Source organism: Limulus polyphemus, unplaced genomic scaffold (assembly GCF_000517525.1).
Source record: "Limulus polyphemus unplaced genomic scaffold, Limulus_polyphemus-2.1.2 Scaffold149, whole genome shotgun sequence".
Taxonomy (NCBI): Eukaryota; Metazoa; Arthropoda; class Merostomata; order Xiphosura; family Limulidae; genus Limulus; species Limulus polyphemus.
This window is the reverse complement of record NW_013665759.1, coordinates 405,370-429,813: the sequence shown is the minus strand read 5'-3', so window position 1 is coordinate 429,813 and position 24,444 is coordinate 405,370. Positions and strand designations below refer to the sequence as shown.

The 24,444-nt window shown below is 34.3% G+C and overlaps 1 protein-coding gene across 13 annotated transcripts in view; it reads right to left on the bottom strand.

Annotated features, from left to right (window-relative positions):
• Positions 1–24,444, bottom strand: part of LOC106475719 (CUGBP Elav-like family member 2) — a 446,359-nt gene that overhangs the window by 187,039 nt on the left and 234,876 nt on the right. Inside the window, exon 1 of one of the 13 annotated variants that reach the window (XM_022380903.1) lies at positions 8,938–9,331. The exons of the other annotated variants lie outside the window; for them this stretch is intronic. The gene's annotated coding sequence lies outside the window, so the exon portion shown is untranslated. Of the gene's footprint in view, positions 1–8,937; positions 9,332–24,444 lie in introns of those variants that run through there. 13 annotated transcript variants of the gene reach the window in all.

The following is a 24,444-nucleotide window of genomic DNA, read 5'->3' as shown; positions in this document are numbered from 1 at the left end:
ACCCTCAAATCTGATTATACGTCCAAAGTAGTGCATACACATACACACATATATATATATATATATATATATATATATATATATATAATCAAAAACACCAGTTTGGCTGCCAATTTTGATTTCATTCCTTTAATTCGCACACTCAGTTTGTTTTGGCCGCACTTTTTTTTTTCACATCTAAGGTATTTTTGATTAGATATCACGACTTTTTACAATACACACCAACAAACCACAGCAAGTAAGAAAGTGACACTCGACGGTAACCCACACTGGCTTTAGGATCGCAATCCTGTTATTCGAAACAGATCTTTCTCTACCTTACAGAACCAACCAGGTTCTTTAAAATATATGGTAGTAGTTTCTTCCTCTCTAAAACAGTTAATTGATTCCTTTTTAGTAACGCCATGGAATTTAGATGAACAGCTTCTTCTCATCATCCTATGCAATCGGTAAAGCCTTGCCATATCAAAAATCATTTAAGCTAATCGCTTAAGCTAATATCACGTGAGGGTAACGATCTTTAATGAGAATAATTTCATAGAATTCGGTGAATTTGTGCTGAAAAGCTGACAATGAATAATCAATGATAACTGTACACCCTATGATTTTTTTAAAATTTAAGCTACAAACTGCTAATCTATTTTGCTTGGCCTAACCAATACTCATGTATCTGCACGTCATTTCACCTTATAGTTTTGCTGCTCTAAATCAGCCGTCTTTAATCCGAATGATAAACAACTAAAAACGGTCCACTTTTACTCTTGGGTGAAGCTGTAGTAAAAATGTTAGACCTGCAGCTTACGTGCTTTTTGCGTAGGCGTGCGTAAAACTATTGGTCAAAATTTCAGCGGTTATTCTTGAATAACTTTGCATATGTTGCTTATATTTAAACCAAATTCGAAAAACAGTCCATAAAAGTAAAGTATCTTTTTCTGTCAAATAAAGTTTCGTACTTTTGGTACGAAGACAAAAGTGAGAAATTCGATTTAAGTTGGAGATATTTCTTAATGGATTGCCATCAAATTTGGTTTGTGAGGTTAGGGTCCAGTAGAGCACATCCACTGAAATATGTGATAGTTTAAATTACCAGTCCGAGATACAGAAGGTGGAAAATAGCTAAACATCACTTTTGTTAATAACACACAGTGTGTCCTGCTGCAGGTTGTTTTGCCGCAAGACACACTAGTATCCTTTTCGTTACAAGAAAGGAATCATTGGAACGCCACACGGAAGAGTTCTGTGAAAGAAATGGAGCGTCAGTTTTTCCGTACACAAGACTGGAAAAATCGCTTACTTGCTTAGATGAAATTCGTTGAAATAAGAAAAAATTTAATTCACTCCATAAACACACATATATATATAGCGACTTAGGTGGCTTTATAAGTAGAATAAGCTTTAGTTTTGCTCAGCAAATACGGTGAAATAGTCATTGTTAATATTCAGACGTAGTTTTAAACGGGCAATTTTTATGGCAGACATTTAGTTTCATCGTGATCCCTACTATTAAGTACTATCGTACTTTATGAAAACTGCTTACATTACAAAGGTGTTTTAAGGCTCCAATCTATTTTGAAACTGGTAAGTCATGTTTATGAAATTACATCATGGTTGAAACTTTTTCAGGTTTTTGTTCTCTACTGTTTAGTTTATCCCACCTTCTATTAAAAGTTGTTTGTTATTCCATCCATACTTATTATTCAGCCCCTTACAAGGTTGTTACGATTTCACTTTCCCACCGACAATATATTTTTCCATTCGACGTAGCAGTCAGAATTAAAAGAGTAAATCTACGTATTACGGTTTTAGCAACAATTAAACTGCGTGACCAACTCGATTGTTACGCATACACAACTTCTATATGATATGTGTAGTTAGTTATATTACAGCAGCAATTTTCAGCACCACTGGAGAGCAATCAGAGTTTCACGTATTATAATCAGTTTAACTTAAAAGATCGGGATTGATAAAATGTTTAAACCAATCCACAACAAATCAATCTTAGTGTTATGTACGACTGCGTTACGTATTATAACAGATTTCCTTGGGCAGACGGAGGAGGCGTTTTATCATAACCTTTGTGGGTAAGATGATATCAAGTGTATGTGACCCACTTCCTTTCTTCCATCATAACTCCATCACTAGCCATCAATAACATTCACGTGTTTCTGGCAGCACCACGTGCTACTCCCGCCCAGGTGCTCAACCAACTATCGACATATACATTTGTACAGCAAGCACGATCTGCGCTTGCTCTATATATACGCAAGTATTCTAAAGTGAGTTTACAAAGACGTGATCCAACCAGCAACAGGAAAAAGTCAAATGATGTAGCTGATCTCAGTACCTAGATATGATAATGGGCCTCTATGCCAATCGAATATTATTCTTCAAGCATTTAGTACTTTCCTGCTTATTTAAACTACATATAGTATATTATTATACGTTGAGCACGCGCGTCTCGCAACAACAAGCAGGGATTAATCAATTTAGTAACGACCATTAATTTTGCCCAGTACAAAAGAAAAAACGATCAATTAAAACAAGTATGTCTTTTGAAATAAAACCTAAAGATTTATAACGAGGGACACAACAGAAACACGTATTTATATTTTTTCCAATCTATAAACCATCTTGAAACACCCTTCCTCTTCATTCATCCATTCCCTCCTTGCAAGCATTTAGTTACATCAATACGTTATTTCAAATCGTCAAAAAACTAGGAGACATTTTAGCTTGTGATCTATACATATGTATCTAAGTCCTAAATTCACATAAAACACTTCACGTACAATTTTCTCTAATTTATGGACCAAAACATACGTGAATTTAAGATAATAGGCTTAAGTTATTTTAAATATTTTTCTATATAATAATAGAACTCAAAACGATACGAGTATAATGCTTTTAAAACATGTAACAGATTTTACTCCTATTACGGTAAATGATAAAAAATATGCTTATACCAACACGCTCTAATGTGATTTTAGGAAAGCAGAATTATTTTTTCTTTTTATTGCAGACTATGAAATCGAGATTCACCGACTGAGACGACACGGCATTATACGTGTCAGCGATATTATTCACTAATGAAAAGTAATTACACTGCTCAAAACAATTAAAAGATTGTCGAAATTTGTAACATTATGGACATGGAATTCCAAAACTATAGTATTAAAAATTAATATCAATAACAACCTTATATTACATGTACCTTAGGCATGTGATGACAAGTTGTGTGCTCTGATATGTAAATCACTGATACTTCATGTTGCGCTCCAAAATGATAATTTTATATCTTTGCAGTTCACAAAATTTCACTTCTTGTATGAAGTGTTGTCACCACCAAAGAAAGGTCAGCCTGGCAAACACGTCGCATGTTTAAAATCAGTGTATTGATAAGGTCCTGAGTTACTCTCGACCATTCTACTGAAATAGCTTTCTTCGAACATCTTTAGCTTCTCCAAAGATCATCCCATACAACTCTAGTGAGACTGGAAACAGGCGAACGTGGAGACCAGTCCAGCACGGCTGGAACGGATATCATCACTCGTAAGAATGAAGTCTGGGGCAACTACACTAGATATGGCAACAGTGTCGGAGGATGAGTTCTTCCCTGCCATGATGTCGAAACTGGTACTTTCACCACTGTTAATCCAGCTCATACAATACACTCACCAATGCATATGCAACACGTTCCTGTATGAAAATCGTAGAATCTGGTTCATGATTCACTCCAAATGAGCATAAGTCTGTTGTTACCTAACTGAGGGTAGAACGCTACTCATCTGTACAGAGAACAATGCCACATATACCGTTGACCCACTGGATATGTTCGTGGCACCAATTCACACAAGCTGTTTTGTACATCGCTGTAAGCTAAATGCATCTTTCTGGGCATCTGACATAAAGGCAGTAGTTGTGAATTCTGCTGTGTCTGATAAAACGTGATTTAGTCTCGGAATCTGTAGCCTAAGTGTGTGGCGAACTAGAATTGACAGGTAGCAGTCATCAGATTGTGTCGAGGATGTCGGAACAACCAGCAACCATACAATTGATCTGAGGTCTAACTACTTCTACTAACGACACTTGGAAGACACATGGGGCCAACTGCAAACAGCCTCCAGGGAATGGGAGATTTCCATTTGTCCGCTAGCTCCCCACAAGTAAGGCATGCAAATGTTTTATCAGATGAATAGCCATGTTTCATAACAATTTGGAGTACTTTGAATTCTGTGATTAACTTTAAAATGATAGGCAATATTATATGAGATAATTAGGTGAAGCATAGGGTGAATGAACAATTATTGCCATTTCAGATCACACTAAAATATGCCTATTTTCATAACAATGAACTAACTAAACTACGTGGGCAGCACAAGCCTTTTCATTATGGTATCAGAAGAAAGTCGTAAATTTAAACAGGTGGTTTTACACATGGATTGCATACTGCTCTAAAATTAACCAAAAGCACTTTGTTGGCCACTCTAACCCTGGAAATTGGCTATGGTCACATGCTAAATCCCATTCGGAAACTTGCAAATCAAACTCAAATCCTTCCCTTGGCAACATGGAGCGACCAGATGTTCTTAGATGTTGGCCTTTATCTTCATTTTTATCAAGTGGACTATTTCTGCTTCCTCGTGTACATGTACAAGACAATGTAAATGTATCTCATTCGTTCCTTTTAACTTATTGTTCCACTGGCTAAATATCTAGATAAAGTTTGAGTTTCACACCCAGAAGACGTCTTCACTGGGGATATCTGCACGGACCCAGAAGACGTCTTCACTGGGGATATCTGCACGGACCCAGAAGACGTCTTCACTGGGGATATCTGCGCGGATCTCCTTAACACACTGACCAGGAAATGGCTTTTCTACAGCACTTAAATCTAGATTCGTCCTGCAGGTTTGACAATCTTCGAGATACTTAATGGATGGAACTATTCTAGTTGCACAAGGTTTACCAAGTGTTGATGTAATGAGTAGTTGGTGATCTAAAACTGTTTTTGGCACTTTTTTTTAATAACTTTGTTTGTCCTTGGAGAGATATAGGATGATGCTGTTTATAAATTTTCTACATTTATGTATAAATAGCTGCATATCAATATCACAGAAAATTGATACTCGTTAATTAAAATTTCCTATGCGAAGTGAATCACTTCCTAATTAATTACATATACTGTCCAACTGTCTTACATCTTTTCCCAAGACTAGCTTCTCATTACACAATTTACATAAACACTCTCTTACATAACCTTATTTGGAACTCTACTGTTTTGCAACTTATGTGAAAATCTTTACAGTTCCACACAATAAAAATGGATATTTTCCTACATAAACTTATGTGATTGTGTATTGCCTTGCAGCTTTTTTAATTTTTTGTTTTAAATATACAACCGACGTTAACACAGCAAGCTTTGCGAACCTGTTCCAACGTGTACTTTGGCACAGCTTCTTAAAGGAACGTCCACGGCATCTGCAACATGACCGTCACAATCTTCTTTCTATAAGAACATCGAAAAACTTCCGCACAATTCAAATTATCCCTGCTGACACCCTTTGATAAAATATCAGTTTATGCTAATCCTTTCTCGCATAAACTCTTTTGCTATTCGACTGCTTTAAAAAAAAAAAAAAGGTTTTGTAACATACTAACGTCGTGACAATAAACAACCGATGTAAATAACTTCCGACATGAGCCTACACACGCTACTATCTTGTAGCGTGTTTGTTTTTTTTTTACAGGAATAATTTAAACTGCCTTCAAAACTTACATAGCCCTTGCTTAAAACCTACTCTTTGCACCTTATTAAGAAAACATCCCCAAAACTGTGGGTATTGTGCGTTGGTAAATTCCTATATGACCCCTGTCACTATAAAGTGAAGGATGGGTATAGGTTATCATTTCTTTAAAAGACCTCGAAACTGTAGTAAAAATCTCACTTTTGAAGTACGAAAGATATACAAGTGCACTTTACTTTGGGACCCTAGCAAATAACTCCGGTCTATTAAAGTATAAAAACACATTCGTTTCTGTCCTTCTATTTACATCTTTATGAATAAGATTTCAATTTTTTTTTTGTATTCGACGCCAAACCTCTTTATTCTACTGGTGTTTATGTCCAATTGACAACTGGATCATTGAAATTAAAAATGTTACAAAAGTAAGGTTTTTTACTTTTTATCGAAACATTTATTAACTTATATTAGGCTCACTACTGGAGATTTATGTTTTTCAAGCATACGTGTAAATTGTCGCAAAACACGGTAACGTCTGTATATTTCTCAAGACATACGCACTTCCTTCACGTTGTAAAATATCGAAAAGACTTCCTTTGAACAGGTATTTAGAAAAATTATTTTACTCGTCTCTTATTAGGACAATCAGGGGAACATCTTCCGTCAGTTATTGATTTTAATGTAACTGGTGCCAAAATCAAACACGTTCCAAGGGGTCATCACAATGTAAACTTCTTACTCGTGTGAAAAAAAAAAAAAATGTCTATGCAAGTCTACAAAAAAATGGCTATCTTAACTGGGACAAGCCAACTTAAGAAGAATTAACAAATATATTACTATACTAATAAAATTACATAATGGTATTACCCATCCCACCTTACACTGCTCAAGTACGTTATCCATTACATCTTCAACTGGGCTAGCTTCAGCAGTGATGTCGATTGATAAGAATTTAGCACTTCAAAAAACATTCTTCTCTGAATACAAAGCCATTCAATATAGTTTATGAAAAATTCCATAAAACATCAATGACTACAAAAGCCCTAGTTGAAGCAAGATTTTTAGATATAAAAAAGAGGTGGGGATAAAATAAGAAATTTTTAGCGGCACACATTTTTTAACAAAATTTCTAAGTTAAGAAACACTGAGATGGCTTATCGTTTCTGCTTCGTTTGACTGGCATTTTACCTATATACTAACTATGTTCTGAATTTACTTTGGATCTCTGAAGTTCAAGAAATAAACTCCGACTTGAAATTGTGCAGCAGTGTTTTATTTCCGACAGTCCAAGTTAAAACTTTGCAAGTGCATAAGTAATCTATATAACTATAATATTACTGTCAGCTGTCTGTCCATGTAACTACTTCGCAAGGGTGTGGATGGATTTTCTCCAAAATCAGTGTCGAGGTTCATTAGGTCAATGCGGTTTTTTTTATGGGCGTTTTTTACCACTAATTCGCCCCCTGTAAATGAATCTTCACCAAATTCAGCATGAAGGTTTTTTTGGGTCCGTGCGGAGATACTTGCAGACTTGTGGTTTCACATTTTGTGTTTTGCAGTTTTTATGGGCGTTTTTTAAAATTGCCTATAAGAGAAGCATCTTTTCGTGTCCTAAAATAACCGTTCATTAATCATGAATTTAGATAACTTCCGTCCAGGGGACGAGTACTACAGCTAGTTGTAAATAAATTAGTGTTTCACCATACAACAATAGTGTAGTAAAGCTGTTTAAAACAGACTGTCTTGAAACTTCAAAGAGTCAGAAGATTGGTTACAAATAGCTTATTTTAGGGGAACGCTTGATTCAAGAAGATCATGGAATCTTCCTAGACTTTACACCTTTCGTCGTTACAGGCCATGTGCGTGTCTTTGTTGTTGTCGTTATACATGTTGGTACACTTTTATGCCTAAACTAGAAAGATTTCAGCAACGTGTTTCTATAATACTTAATGACTTACTATGAATAGAAACATATTTCGTTTTAAATGATACAAATATTTATATTCCGAATGCCTCTTTATATATTATAAAATCAGTCATTCTAGATCATTCTAATATCGTCCTTTACGCCTCTTTGTATATTCATATTAAAAAGAAAAGAGGATATCATTATAAAATAAATAAAGGACGATATTAGAATGATCTAGAATGACTGATTTTATTCTGAACCAATGCGAAAGGTTTATTTCTTTAGTTGATAATCTATACATTTAAAATATCGTTTAACTTAAAGCTTTTAATTTATGCTATTTTATCAATCATAGATTTTAAAATTTGAGGGACGATTAAAATTACATTAATATTGAGCTACAAAGCACCAATGTTAAGTATTTATTCTGCGAATCAAAGAGTAAAATATTGATCCAATCTCATAAAAAGGTTCTTGTGCAATGTACTTTGAAACTTATTTCGGTATTTTCATAATCAATATACATTTCTTACTAATATCCCTGGTAAGTCTATATTACTGTGTATCAACAATGCAATTACTTCGTTGCTAAAATGTATCTTGTTTTCCCCGTTTCATAAACATATGAAGTGAAATACTATCATTCTGTAGGCGGGCACGGTACCAAGTTCAAGTCACTTTACAGTCAAACATCCCTTTAATTACAGTTTTCATCCCATCGTAAAGTCGTTCAAAAAGGAGAGACAATATCTGCGATTTATTGTTTCCATGTAAATAGAACACGTTAAGCACGACCCTTCCCCTTCGATCAACCAGTAATGCTATGAGCCAAGAGAACTGACACCTCTAAGCAGCTAATTTTATCGTTTTACTGAAAACATTTGGGGCCTTCTGTTCTTTCTATTTAATAATGATAACCTAATAAACAGTACAGAAAAATTCACACCGACGAGCTCGACTAAAAGCCCACATACCCTTTAACACCATCCATATCTTAACATTTCGATGCCATTAAAATAATACAGGTAAAACTAACAGTAACAAGTAATGTAGTTTTCCTTTACACTGGCATGAAACATCGACTAATTATATCGACTGATTACAACCGTCATATACAGATTCGCAAGCCAGAGACTAAAAGTAAAATGAATTTTCTAAATAATGTCTGATCCCAAATACTGAGGTAAATGGTCTATTATTTAAGTGAAGATTTCTTACCAATTATATTCACATTTAATGGATAGCTGTAGCGTAACTAGCTTTAACATATTAATAAAACAAACTCACGTGACAGAAAACCAAGCACTGTTACTAGTCTCTTCCTTTCAAAATCACATTATTGTGCAAGTTGAGAAACGTTATAGCTTTTGAGTTCGACTGTAGTTGAACCATATCTAGGGGGAGCCAACCGTCCTCAACAGGACCTTCTCTTCTCTCACTACTTATAAAGATGCCAATAATATTTATGGCTACTAGTTCAAGCTTTGAAACCTACGCTAAACAGTACGAATAGTTGTTTTAAAATGTAAATAAACTAGTATAAACTCCACGATATCCTCTATAAATGATGAACTATGTGAAACAATATTAATATAACCCCGCCAATAATAACGTCCTCTAATACCAAAAAGCGCTTTTCACTTTCAACTCGTGTCGGGCCGTCTAGTCAGCCTCGAGCTGCTTTGTCTTGCTAGCGTCTTAACTTGTATGAGCGACGGGTAAGCGTGTTTGCGTGCACGGTTCCACAAGCAGCGTCGTGGGCGTGCCTATTTCCCCGAGGTTAGGCAGAGAAAGAGAAAGTGATGCATTTTGGCGCAAGAAACCACTAGACATATGTTAAGACAGCTTCCACGTTTTCGACCACTGATATATTGAAGAATTTAAGAAAAAGCAATTACACACGTCATTTACCCCGATAAAAATATGCTAATTAGTTAAGCTTAGTGAATTATTTTTATAGATATTCAAAAACCCAAGTTAAATAAATTTAGCCGTAAAGAAATAGTTTGTGTGTGTTCAGTGGTAAAGAAGGGCTTTCTGTTTCTGAACAATCACAGTCCTGATTCATTAAGTTTCTTGAAAACACCGTCTATTCAGTAACCTACTGCTTGGAGTTGAGCTTCAAATATTCCAATATTTTTATCAGCAGGTGCAGTAGGAAACTGTCTTGTTTTTTTATGCTAATGATGATGACATCCTCAAAGAGCAAGAAAGGCAAAATCAGCTTTATTTATGTATGCAATAGTTTTCCCTTATATAAATTTCTGCTTGTATTATATTCAGATTTAAACAGGCGACATTATAAGTACAACAACAGTACAGTTGAGAAACATAGACTAGGAACTGATGGTGATTCCTTCAATCTAAATTAGTTACAATTTTGAACAAAACAACTAGCACTACTAAACTAACAAGAATATTCAATGAGTATAAAAATGAATATGCTGATAAGAATAATTTGGCTGACGGCTATTCTAAAAGTAACACTACCATATTAGTAAAATCTCACATTCCTGGTTTTCGAGGAGTTAAGCATATAGGTAAGATTTTTGGTGTTAGTAAATATGTCACTGGTTTCCAAGCTACTGCTTTTTGCCCCACATGTTGTACACAAATCGGAAGACATTTAACTGTAAGCTGTATTTCCATAAAGTTTTCTATATGTCTTACCACACACACACACTCTTCATTAAACTGATCATTTAGCTGCACTACACCCTTTATCTTTCTGTGTACCCTTTAAAATATTTCACAAATAACTCTTGATTTAAATACACTGAATTACCATGATCTGCTATACCTCATGCTTTAAAAGCTTTGATTCTTTCGTTTTCTATATGACGTGACGCTAATTTCCAGTTGTATCAAAGTAGATAAAAACTAAAAATATAGAATAACTTAGAAAGAAATTTATATAAAATTGTTTAAAAAAAAGTCCAGAAAAGCAATTGAAAGTGCTTTTTTTTACCAAAGTGATAAATTTGTTGTTTGTGAAATTTTTGCGCAAATTTACTAGAGGGGCTTTCTCCTTTAGATATCCCTAACTTTGAGGTGATAGACAAGAGAAAAGACCACAAGTTAACACCCCCCACCGCCAATTCGTGGTCTACTCGAATTTGTGTGTGTGTGTGTGTAAAAATCATCAGACTTGAGTTATAACTTGTAAAGCATACAAGCCTCAAGCTACATCCCGAATGCAACGTGAGTTACAGTTTATACTTATATAATAAATTCACAACTGAAGTAAACAATCTTAGCACGTTTCCAAAGAATCAAATATTATATGTACAAATCGTAGTCATATTCTTTTGCGTTTCACAGATATGAATGTCGTGTTATGACAAAAGACTATTTAAGAAAGGCAACGGCGGTTTGTAGAATTTTTTTTTTAATAGTATGTCTCAATAGTCGTGTTACACTATCGTCTGTTACTTGTCAGTTGTCTTATCTTGCACCACGAGACTTCGTCATATCGAGGCTTGTATCTTTGTGCCGTTGGATACAAAGAAATGTAAATTCACGTACGCGCACAGATGATGTCATTCTAAACTTATGTTTCCCATCTCTACTTTTGATTACAAAACACAAATCTTCTTTCAATTTCCTGCTTTCTAGAACTGAAATTGTGAAAAGAAGTGAAATGCTGATTTGGATACATCAAATAAATGTTCCTTGAGAAATTCTAGTTTTAAACACATTCATTGTGAGTGTAACATTCTAATAAAAGCAAATAACTTTCATGAAATCAAAACATAAACAAGGACACGGTTTCACACACACACAGGATAATCAAAGAGTAAGCAGAAAATGTCAATGAGGGTTCATTGATAATAGTAACAGAAGTAGCTTAAAACTATTATTTCTTTTTTTATTATGAGATTTTCGTAGGGAAATTCCACAAAGTGTAATTCAAATCACATTTCATGTGTAAAGTCAATTTTGTTTATTTAAACAAAAGAACATTTCATCTACAATTAACATGTTAAAACATTGTATAAAAATAAAACAGTAGGAAAAAAAATTGAATTTGTGTACAAAATGATACATGGCATGTAGCAAGGGCATAGTACTGTACGCACATACAACGACACGACATGATAAATGCAATAAAAAATATATCATAAAATTTAAAATATTCTTAATTCTAAGAGTGATGTCAGTTTAATATCTATTTATTCTGGGAATTAGCAGTGTTTAAAAAAGCAGTAAACATTTATATCCTTTACCAAGCTGAACAACTAAACACAAAAAAAAAAAACAGAAGTAGGATGGGTCTCATTTTCATAAAACTAAACGGGGAATAAGTCTATTCATATCACGCACGTACGCATATTTCGGCCGAACCCCTATTTTTGTGATGTAAAAATTTATACTGATATAGTTATAGTGCAGCTGCTTATGGTATTTAACGTTTTCTACATTCTTCTGATGAAGCATTAGCATTTTTTGGCTTGAAATAGTTGCATGTCCCCAGACCCCGTAATATTAGCAGGCTTTGCATACTGATTGTACTTTGCACAATATGTGTTGGCTTTGGATCTCACAAATTAGAACCCCCTTTTCAAACATACCGCGTACGGGCCTGCATAGTGAATGTAAATAGAATACCAAAAGTCTATTGGTGTTTTAAAGAAGTTCTGTGTTTCTAGAAAGCCTTTGATTTAACTAAACAACCATTTTGATTGTCTAATAAAAGTACCATTTTGTATTCCTATAAGATGTCATTAATTCTCGCTTCATATTTTTATACGTTAACCACCTTCTGTGTCAGATTTTAAAATCTACCGAATCACTAAGTGGTGAAAATAACGTTTACTCACCCAACATGGCACAAAGGTTGAAGGTATCCCACCTAATAATATGGCACAGGTTAGTGTGATATTTTTGAAATAACTCATAATAAAACCGTTCGACGACAAGAGACCTACCAAACCCTTGGGGAATATTTGTTTTAAATAAAGTATTTACATTGAATAGCACAAGTTTTGTCACTACTGTTAAATTTAATGACAGAATCCTACAAATTCATGAACAATTTGTACAGAATGACTACTGTATTCACGATTTGTCTAACGCGAAGAATCGAACCCAAGTTTTTAGCTGACCCACCGAAGGACACAAAAAATGAAAACAGTAGACTCAACAAAGTAAAAAGTTGAATTATCTCAGACCTGGTTTACAGAAGTTTATCCAACAACATTCAGTTACGTTGCTCTATTCTTATTTCCAATTTAATTTTAAAACATTATAAGTAGCTACCTGCATTACATTCGCTATTTGAAAATGTTCTATTTCTTGTTTTCAAAATATAACTCTAAAAGAAATGTTTTAAACTCAGTCACAGCATCACTTAGGCGTTGAGCCGCATTATCTGCTACAGTAACATGGCAAACCATATACCATAAATATATCCGGTCGCTTCACAATAATTAACCGCTTCGAACACGAACTTTTTGCCTCTTCAGATTTACATCCTAAGATCAAAAAGAAAATAAAAATTATTGACGTTTTCTTCTCGGAATTTAGTTACCGACTAACAACCACATACACGTGTACCACCACTCCAGTCCCCCGCTGTACCTCTTGACTTTCTGTTTAACAATGATTTAGCTAGCTTCACGCAAGACAAGAATGCTATTAAGTTCTCTTATTGGCATGCTGCTATCTTAAGCAACACTCGGACCGGATGTCATGGCTGAGTTTCCGATTTTAGTTTAATGTTACCTTCCTATTCTACCCCATCGCCTCACATTCCTCCTTCCATTTGAAAGAATCTACAAATGTTCTTATAACTGTTCTTCTCTACCATTGGAACATAATGTATTGTATAGTAGCCGATATCAAAAACACGAATGAAAACCCTAATCAATCATTTACCCGGGCCGACCATTTGTGAGAAGCGAATATCAGAGTGATGGAATACAGAATTTCTGCTTCCTAAAGTTTTTGTTGGTTTAGTACAATTTGCGCGATGCTGCAGACACACGAGAGCATAATCTAATCTACTAGACACCCAGCACAGCCATACAAGTTTAAATATTGAACTAGTTGCAATGATTAATGTTCCCTTTGTGTGAGGTCCCGTGACAAATACAGTATATGAAACTATCATGTTTAGTACTCCCAATGATTAAGGGACAAACATCATATTTTCCCTAAAATTACAGCGTAAACTAAGCACTGGACTTTTTCTTTCCATTCAGCATATTTTATGAAACCTTCCATGAAATACTCTTTCTTTGTTTAATAAAGAAGAGCAACAAAAATCATTTCTTCAAATCATATTTATGAATATGATTAATGTTCTTCAAGCGTTGAATAGATTTTGAACACTTGCAAATCTTCCACGTACGATGTTTTCACAAAAACACATGTTCTTCTGAAACTATGTACCTTAACCTACTTCAGCTGATCCTTCGATTTAATTTAATCTTTCTTCTCAATGCTTCTGAATCAATTTAATAATTTATAAGTGTACGTTTTCAGACTTATGAAGACAGACATTGGAACTTACGCAACACCCCTTCTCCGTTGATGACTTCCAGTGGGATATATATTTGACGTCATAGTGAAACCTTAGCAAAATAAAATGATGAAAATGATAGTTACAGAACAAATGTCATTTTATTGTTCACCAAGAGATAATGTATGCAACATTATGAAAAACATCTTTTCATACATAGTTAACCAATAACTGCTGTACACAAGTACACATACAACCACACACAATATTAAATAGATAAAATTCCTCAGATAGCTTTATACTGTGTAACAGTGCCTTGAAGCGAGTTTTGTTGGTTCATGTACACAGTTTCTGAGTTCTAGAGCTATTTGTGGTCGAGTTCTGAGATTTTAACACTTTATTTTCAATATTTGCTTAGGTCACATGTCGTTATTCATTACAACTGAACTTCTAAACAATAACGACTTGTTCATTTAAGAGTATATTATACCTAACAGCTACATAGCACAAGCTACCTCAAACACACAAAGAAGTATTCTTATGAACCTACATTAAACAATACAGGTCATACTATGTATAACCAATGTTCGGTGTGTTGGAAAGACAGTTGTCTCGAAATCGATATCTCTGTGCGTGACCACGAAACGGAGGGAGTTCTAACTAGTACTAAGCACGTACGTAGCCTTACCTCTACCTTCGGTATTGTGATTATGACAGCTTTTTTGCCTGCCCACGTAAAAGAGCCATCTTCTTGATTCCTCTGTGTATTCACCAGTACCCATAGGACTGCAAAATTGGTTCTTCCTCGCCGAGACGGTCAGTGGTTGACTGTTTACCATAGCTTTCCCGCTCCATGGTTCGAAAGAAAGCTCGCTTAGCAGTAAGCAATCTCAACCCAGCACTAACCTAATTGTTACGTGCACTGCGCAACAACTGGAACTACATTAGGTTGTCTGATTTTCTCCATAGTACTTAATCTGGGGACGAAACTTCTCCCTCCCTGCCTCACTTGTTACACTACTAGGATCTACGACGTCTGAGAACTCTTGAGACAAACAGTGTAAAGCCGACCGATCGCACTTCTTCCTCTGCTCGTGGTCAACAACACCTAACAACATGGTATCGTAACCATACGGTTGTTTACACTGCATGGCAACCACAGAGCTCAAGATCAAAAGCAGCAAAGATATTCACTTCTTCTCAAAAACACAAAATAGTTATAAAACGAAGATACTCTTCCTGAAGTACCAAGAAATAGAACAGACACTACAGTTTGTTCAATGAACTATCCTTTACGTCCAAATCACAAAGTCGAAACTAGCCTTAATTATATTAAATGCACATAAACAAGTGATGTGTGTGTGGTTCCTTCAAGTTGGAAGAGTACTTAGTACATAATGTGCACATGTCTATAGAAGATATAAATATTGGCAGACATTTTGTTTACCTATAAATCAAATATCACTACACAAATTACCGGAAACATATTAGTAAACTACTGTAGAGTGTTACTGTGCCCTAACCATTAGGTTGGTTCTTAACGTAACAATGGCAAACGTTTTTACGCAATCCTTCCAAGAAACCTATTTTTGATGAACAGCTAACCCATGTGATACTCGATTTCACACCTAACCATTCATAATTTTAATCCTGAAGTATCAAACTTCGTGTACATTTTTAGAATGATGTTGTGTTAAGTTCTGACCGCTTGAAACCAGTTTTCGAAATAAAATCTATCGAGATGCTGCAAACGTTAGACTTTTTGTTGTTGTTGTTTTTTTAAGTTTTCGTTGGCCTGTTGGACTTTTCTAAATTGAAAAATTACCTTTTACGGTGTAGGTAGACTATTATTCAGATAAGAATATAGTTGTTATCAAACCCTTACAAGGACTCAGGTTAGAGCAAATTAAAGGTGTGATCATAACTGCGAAGTGATCTGTACAGTTAAAATAAGGTTAACATTGGTCAGTTTTGTTGTCAACAGAAAACGAAACAGAAATGTGTTAAGCTTATCACAAATTTGTAGTTTTCTAGTTAATTGTGTTTTCCGTATAAATTAATACACAAAAATGTGTGTTGTGGAATTGTGTAACTGACTGGAATGACCTGTAGAAATATTTCTATAAATCTTGTTTTCTGTGTTGAATTCTGGTTTCTACAGGTCCCTTCCGCAACCGTGTTCAGCCACTTTCACGGTTTTCGTTCATTTACTTGTACTTCTCTTGCCAAATGAAACCTCAAGATTATTATTTTATAGTGGATAAAACGTACATTTATATCCTAAACAATAGCACCACGTCTACTAAAATGGTTAATTTTTAACAAGTATAATTTTATTATTCACGAACTTCCTAAAAGAATTAATACTGGTGGACCTGCTCTTCAGGTCTCATCAAATGTGTTAATTTATCTGATATTTAAACATGCTTTACTCCTCACCTCGCCACCTGGTGGCTTTACTTTCTCTTTCATGAAATTAGCTACATATAACCATACCTCAATATTTAATCAAAAATTTAATTAACTTTGTTAATTCTTATTTCTTTACTATTAAGCACAAAGCTACACAAAGGGCTACATATGCTGTGTCCATCAAGGGTATCAAAACCCGAATTATTTTAGCATCGTAATCCCTCAAACTTAATACTAAGCTATGGAGGGGGGGGGGGACAGCTTTGTGCAGAAGACATTGTGTAGTTGTTAAAAATGCTTCATACTGACGTCTTAAAATTTTCTTACGTAGGGCAATCTCTGATCTACTAGGAAATATAACGTGGCAAGTTTTTATAATGCATGTTGATATCCGGTTTATTTCTAACATTATCGGTTTAAATATTTCAAAAATCTCGCCAGCATAAATAAATGAAACATGCTGCAATCCCCTCTGTATTAAAGTTGGAACCCAGTATCGCTATTCATAACGCGAGCGTGTTTTCTTCAGAGTATGGAATGTCCCTGTAGGCTGTAAATACTAAAGACAAATACGAATGACAACTCTGACTTCGTCCAAATCTACTTTGAGACCAAATGGAAACAAACGCCTGTTGGATGCATATATTCCGCTGCAACACATTAACAATTCATATATTCCCTATCACTATCATCTTCTTTCAGAAAGATTGCAGTACAACATCAAGTAAGACTTCAGCCTCTGTCCTCTTACTTCTTTCTACAACTGCTTTTGAAAAGGTGGTTGAAGACAGCAATTTTATTTTAACAGTGAACATTAGTCTGTCGCACGACATATTCACAAACTTAGAAGAAGGCCTTAAGTGAACATGTTTGGTGCTTTGTGATCTAAGCACGCCAATCTTGGATTTCAATAATCCAAGTATTACAAAGAGGTACATCAGTGATCACACATATATACAGCCGGATAAAACACGAATATATATATATTGAGAGAGCCTTGTACCTACAGTAAATTGAGAAATATAATGACAAACAAAAACTTTAATGAAGCTATCATATAACACCAGTTTTCATGGGTGTTATTTTCTAATTTATAAAATGTAGGCTAATCTTCAACTTTACTAAAATCCTTGTATTAAAGTAGATAGGTGCAGTTAATGCATGTTCTAACCATATTTTGTTTTAATTACGAGCCTATGTGCGATTATATTTATGCTTAATTTTGTTTTTGAAAAATTATAATTTTGAGATTACATACTTAGTCACACGTGTTCGAGATCTGTATGTCCTCCCAGTTCCTGAAACGAAATGTGACCGATTTAAATAGCGTACAACTAGTTATAAAATCAAAGTTAACTTTTCTAAGAGCAGCTTTAAATCTCTATGTTTAATTGTGAATGTTACGTGGGCTGGAAGATTTAAAATAATCTTAAGTTTCAGCTTTATGTAGTTACACTTTTAATGTTTTATGAAATCAAACAGTAAAGCTGAAGAGTAGCCTAAAACGTTTCAAAATCCAAACAAAAGTAAAATTTGTGGAAGCCCACAAAAACTAAGTATTCCTCGTGACTATAATACTACTTATAATGCATAACATCCTTATTTTAAGTTTAAAAAATTGCTGACATTCATAATAAAACTGAAGCGATGTAAAAATAAGTAAATCAAACAGGAGAGTTTAGGGAATAACAGATACCGATTTAGTAATTAAAAAGGCAAGAAAGTTTTAAATGATGTACTGTTGACTTCCCCTTCTTGGCATATCATTACTTTTATTAGATAATATGTAACACAGAAATAACGCAATTAACACATCAGTTGGTAAAGGAACTAGAATGTGGGATTATACCAATTCTCTCTTCATTAATCTACATTTTTTGAAAGAAAATAATATGTTTAAAGCTAGTAATTATTACGATGAAACTGTACACCTAACCTAAATGATTTGGCAGATAAAGTACGAAGTTATGGCTATTTATCTATATGGTATGTTACGAAATACGATATTTACTTACACTACTTCTAAAGTAATTAAATTACTGAATGGTCTTGCGCACACACACGTACCCACTGTAAAGTGTTAATGTGTTAGAAATAACTACACGATTAAATGGTATAAATCAGCATATTCAAATAAAACAAATTTTTCTTGGGTTGTTTGTCATTGACTGATAGGTGGATATTAGACATTCAGTTCCATTTAGGCGAATATGCTGGTATACTGCGTTTATTTTTTCGCTATGTTAGACTTCTTACACGATTTGTATACAAACAATCAATTAAAATTCTGAGGTAAAATACGACATTACCCAGTAGAACATTTGAACAATAACTAAAGATCACCCGTCTTTATTTTTAAAAGATACAGTCATTCATTTAAAGCTCCAAAATTTGATATGTAACTCTTAACCCTATTTACTTGACAATTCATTTAATTCCTGGGAAATACCGTGCTAAGTTTGTTTTACTTCATTCATTTCTGATTTTGTATATATATACACGTACATACATACATACGATTAATAGATATATTTATAACTCATGTTTGATTTTATGATACACATTGAGTTTTCCTTACTGTACAAGTTACAACTCATTCAGACTTGGGTTACACTTTAAAACTTTCTGAATCTACCATATATCCATTTATCACTTTAAACTTTCCAACATATTTAATAACAAAACATACTCGAAAATATTTCGATTCTAAACCCCATGCTTCCACTCTCTCTTAAATCATACTACAAAAACTAGCATTAAAAACATTTCTTAATTTTGCAACGTTTGTGCAAGATGTAAGACAAACGGATAGGTTTTTTATTGGAATCGATAACAATATTTTTAAAACGGCTATAATTTTTCTTCTCATTATTATTCCTTAACATACTCTCACTGAAAGATGGTTTACACATGACCTAGTCGAAGATCAAATACGCACAGTGGATTGCTTTTAAAACACATACAAGTATTTCAATGTGCAAAAATTAAAACGAATAAGAAAATTATTGTTTATTTGCGGAAACAAACTCACTGAGGCTGTCTTCTGCTGCTCCTAAATAACTCTGAACTGTTGACCACAGGGAAGGCCAATGAACGGCAGTACCCACCACAATTAAGCTACTCTTTTTACCTAAGAATAGTGGAATTCACTGTCACGTTATACGCCTCCACGTCTGAAAGGGTGAATATGTTTGGCGTCAGGTTTCGAGCTTGCAACCCGCAGATTGTGAGTCAAACGTCTAACAGGCAAAAAACGTTGTTAACTCGGCGTCTAATATCACTGACAGCAGGAGAAGAATAATGATTAAAAATATACTTTCAAACATTTAGTGAAATACACGAAACAGAAAAATATTATATCATGAATCAGCAAACGTAACACGAATTTAAAGAAAATTTTCGAAAATTATAACATCGATACACCATTTCGATTTGTTTGTTTGTAGTTAAGCACAAAGCTACACAATTGGCTATCTGTGCTCTGCCCACCACGGGATTTCGAGGTGAATAAACCTACACGATTGTCTTCCAATGTTGCAGGGGAGCTACAGAAAACAACTCGAGAAGAAACACCTTCGTCTTCTTTCATAGTTGTTGCTATTCTAAAAATTATCCTAATCATATAACATATAAATGTATGCATAATTTCTTCCGAAAAACACAGCATTACTGTATCTAAATAAAATAAACTCGTACTAAAAAAAATGTATTTCGCAACAAGTTAGCTGAAACTTCTAAAATATTTACATCGAAAAATGAATTGCAAAACACACTTTTTATGAGTAAATGTTACTGAAGAAAAGCCAAATCTAATCAGTACAGGACCATTAACACATGGTTATACTTGTGCATTTTTTAACAAGTTTTGAAAATAACAACCTTTAATGAATTTGTTCCTATGACTGCATTTAACGACCTCGTCCCTATCTTAAGATATTTAACGACCTCGTCCCTATCTTAAGATATTTTCACCTTCTAAAATGACCTAGACTCTAGAATAAATTTATACCTATCATACTAATCACTAATGTTCTATGAAATAATGTTTCATTTCTAACCGTTTCAACTGAATTTTTTATTGCTGCATTCTCCACTGATAATGTTTTTGTGAACTTCAACACTTCTCCAGCAAAGTTCAGTTTTGTCACAAACCAAAATTTAATTCTCCTAACAAAATTACAACTTTTTCTGCGTTTGCGCGACACTGGCGTATCCTAGCTCTTTGATACGCTGCGTCTAACGTAAAAGTAATACACTTGTTTGCGGTAATTCTCAATTGATTGTTTGTTTTAGCGCAAAGCTACAAAATGGGCTATCTGCGCTCTTTCCACCATGGCGTATCGAAACTCGGATTTAATGTTGCAACTCCGTTAACTAGAAGACTTCTCCATTTAATAAATAAAACCTATGTAAAGCGATATACTAAAGACCTTATAACAAACATTAATGTACGAGTTTCACAAACAACTAAGATATTAATACATTTGACCTCTTAATAAATGAGCCACGATTAAAAATTTACAGGTTTTGAACAAGCATACATACATATACGTATATATTTCTGTTCCTCAATTCAAGATATTCGGCGAACTTATACGTATTTTTCAATTCCCCAAGGACTAAAACACTTTCAGGTCATATATTTGTGTTTCAGTATATATGATTTAATGTTGATAGGCTAGCAACAGCAACTGCCTTCGCTGTTGTATATCACATGTACGAAAAAGGGGTCTAAAACAAAGAGGACCTTCGTACAGACGGCTCTGATAGATGGCGAAAACTTTTATTTCGCATGTAAACGGACATGTCAAATAGAACAAACTTGTCAAAAGGAACAGAAACCGTGGTCAAAGAATACGGGTAATTGTTCCCAAACCGGAGGCTATAAATCACAGAAATCCTTGTTTCATCAAAGTATATTATATAGCTTTCAAGAACAGCTGTTTATGACGGTAAAATCGATATCTATCCCTCAGATAAAAGTGAGACTTTTGAACAAGATGGATTAATATTCGTAACCTGGAAGGAGGGGTATTGTAATGATAATTATTAAGATGGAAATCATAGATAGGTAGGTGAGATTTTATTAACTCTTCAAAATTAGTCAATCGACAAGCAGAGACAAACCAATTCTATAAAAGCAGGGACCTAAGTATCCAATGAACCTGGCTTATATTGGGCATGCTCAATCGAGATGTAAGCAAATCGAATGCATAAAAATATATACTATAGAGAATAGGAAGTTATTCTATGATGATATACATTATAGAGTATAGGAAATTATTATATGATGATTGTCTTGCTTCTCATCCTTGATCTGTTATTGTTTTCAATACACACTAACGTGACAAATTACTTAAAGAAAACAATATGATGAAAATATTTATCCTCTTACTTCATCAACATAATCAAATGGTTAATTGCTGTTAACATGGTTATCAAAGAAACACACACAAGAATTGTGTTATACTTACACAACTCTTTTTTTTTTTACGAGAGAGAAATCTCGCATGGTTTCTTCTGTCAAATTACATGTCCAGAAAAGTTTAGCCCACAAATATAAGGATTTGAAAATTCGAATTGTTTTGAAGCTTGAATTCAAATTTTATGATTAAAGTAAAAATTACAGTCCTCATCAAACTTCCATTTTCTTTTATCACATTCACTAACTGTACACATTCGCTATATACCAGTGTTTCTTACAAAGGAAGGCGCTCATTATTCGTTAGTAATTAACACGAGCTTTATCATGCGTTAAAAAAAGAGAGAGATAAACTCATGAAATGAATCTTGTTTTGACTCGATCGTGGGGAATACGGTGATGACTCCTTAATATGGCAGACCTCATAAGATAGCATCGTTCGGTCCAAATACGTTTCTCACAAAATATTAAGTTTGGAGATCGAGTTAACACCAAAATCCAACCTTTTTTATTCATTTTAATGACGAACGAATTCATTTCCACCTAATAATGATCCCCATAGTTAATGGGGAAAAAAAGCGCGTTTCTATCTATTATTGGCCTCCACAATAAATGAAAAGATTGCGTTTCTACAACTAGTAGTGACCCCCACGTCCCCTTTGAAAATAATAAAAAACAGCCATAAGTTCCCTAGCTAGCCTGAAACAATCATTCAATGAAGAAATAAAGAAACTGAATCATATTACCGATTTATATGAGAAAACCCTAAAACACTGACTGACACCCCTTTTCCAGATGTGTTACTAATTTAATAACACCCTACGTTAATGTCTTGTGCTTTTAAGACGACGAAATGAATATTCCTTTATCTACAAAGATAAGCCTTTAGTAATACATGCTAAAGTTTGAAAAAGAAAAAAAGAAATTAAGGGGAAACCTCATTAAACAAGATAGTGAAATTATAATCACAGTAATATTTTTTCATTCGTAATATTTTGTTATCCAGAATTTAAAAACTGTCCAAACTGGTTCGTTACTAACATTAGGTTGTGCAGAAGCAAACAAACTTTTGTAATAACGTTAAAACAAAAAAAGTTACATTAAAACTTCGAAGTTAACAGACGTTTTCAGCACCGCTGAGATTAATTTCCTCGGAGATAAGAAATATTCCAACGAGAAGCTTAGTCACTGCAAAACTCATTACAGATATACGACTCTCGTCGTCTGATCCGTATGATAGAAATGGGTATCAGGTAGTCAGTACTGTAATAATTTTTTGATGGTTCGGCAAAGTGGCGTTTTTCTATATATATATTGAAGACTTCTGCATATATGCATGCACAGTGCGACCAGGAGAAAAGCATGTCTGCATGAAAGCAATCTAATAGTCGTTTAAAATGGAAATGATGTTCTTGTAACATACCATGAGAAGATTATTCATACAGAAATGAAGAATAGGACTCGAGGTTAGCCCTAACTCTAGTGCACAAGTATGAAGATTCTTTTCTTTAAATCCGCTTATTTCTTACATTATGCCACAGAAACAAAACTATATTTTATCCCAGATCAGGCATAGTTTCTTCGATATCCTTACTTTGCCACTGGTATAAAAAATATAGTAATTTCAAGGGCTACAAAAGTTCCAGTTGTTTGTAAATGCGTAAACTTTCTTGTGTGACATTCCCTCCAATTACGTCTACATCATTAATCCTAAAATAGCTTAATGGCATTTCAAAATTTTCCGTTCAATGACAATAAACAAGTGGAAATGATATCCACAGCTGTTTTATTGTATATATAACTGTAAGGAGACGTTTAATGACAAAATGTAAACACAGTTCTCAAACAAAGGATAATCAAAATTGGTAACGTTAACTTCATGATTAACCAAAACAATTGCTATAAAATAACATTTAACAGATGTGGTTTAAGATCTTTACAGTTCACGACAACTTACTTCAATATGAAGTGTGATTACCACGAAGAACAGCGGGTGCCTGTCACTTGTGTTACATACATCCCTTTCAGACGAGTGGTCAGGACAATAGCCAAAGACCTTGTCAACACATTGAAATCAATGTATTTATAAGGTCTTTGGCTATTGCTCTGATCACTCGTCTGAAAGGTATGTTTTCAGGTTTGGAGCTTCCTAACGGAATATATTCCCTTACACATTCAATGAAATTGTAGTCTGACAATCATGAAAGCTACTACTCTTGGTCAATTTCTTTCTCATCACGAAATATAGGGTTGGACTGACATATATGGCATTAGTGGTACCATTCCTCGGGATGTAGAGGTCGGCAAAGTTCACCAATGATTGATTATACGCGTCATGAACTATATGAAAATTGGGTAGATTAAATTCCAGATTCTATCTAAATGAGTATAGGCTTGTTATCTGTCTGCTAGATTACATTAATCCCAAGTGTAGAAATAATATTAATCTGCGTATTGTTAGTCCACTAGATATCTCCTTGAGACCAATGGAGACGAG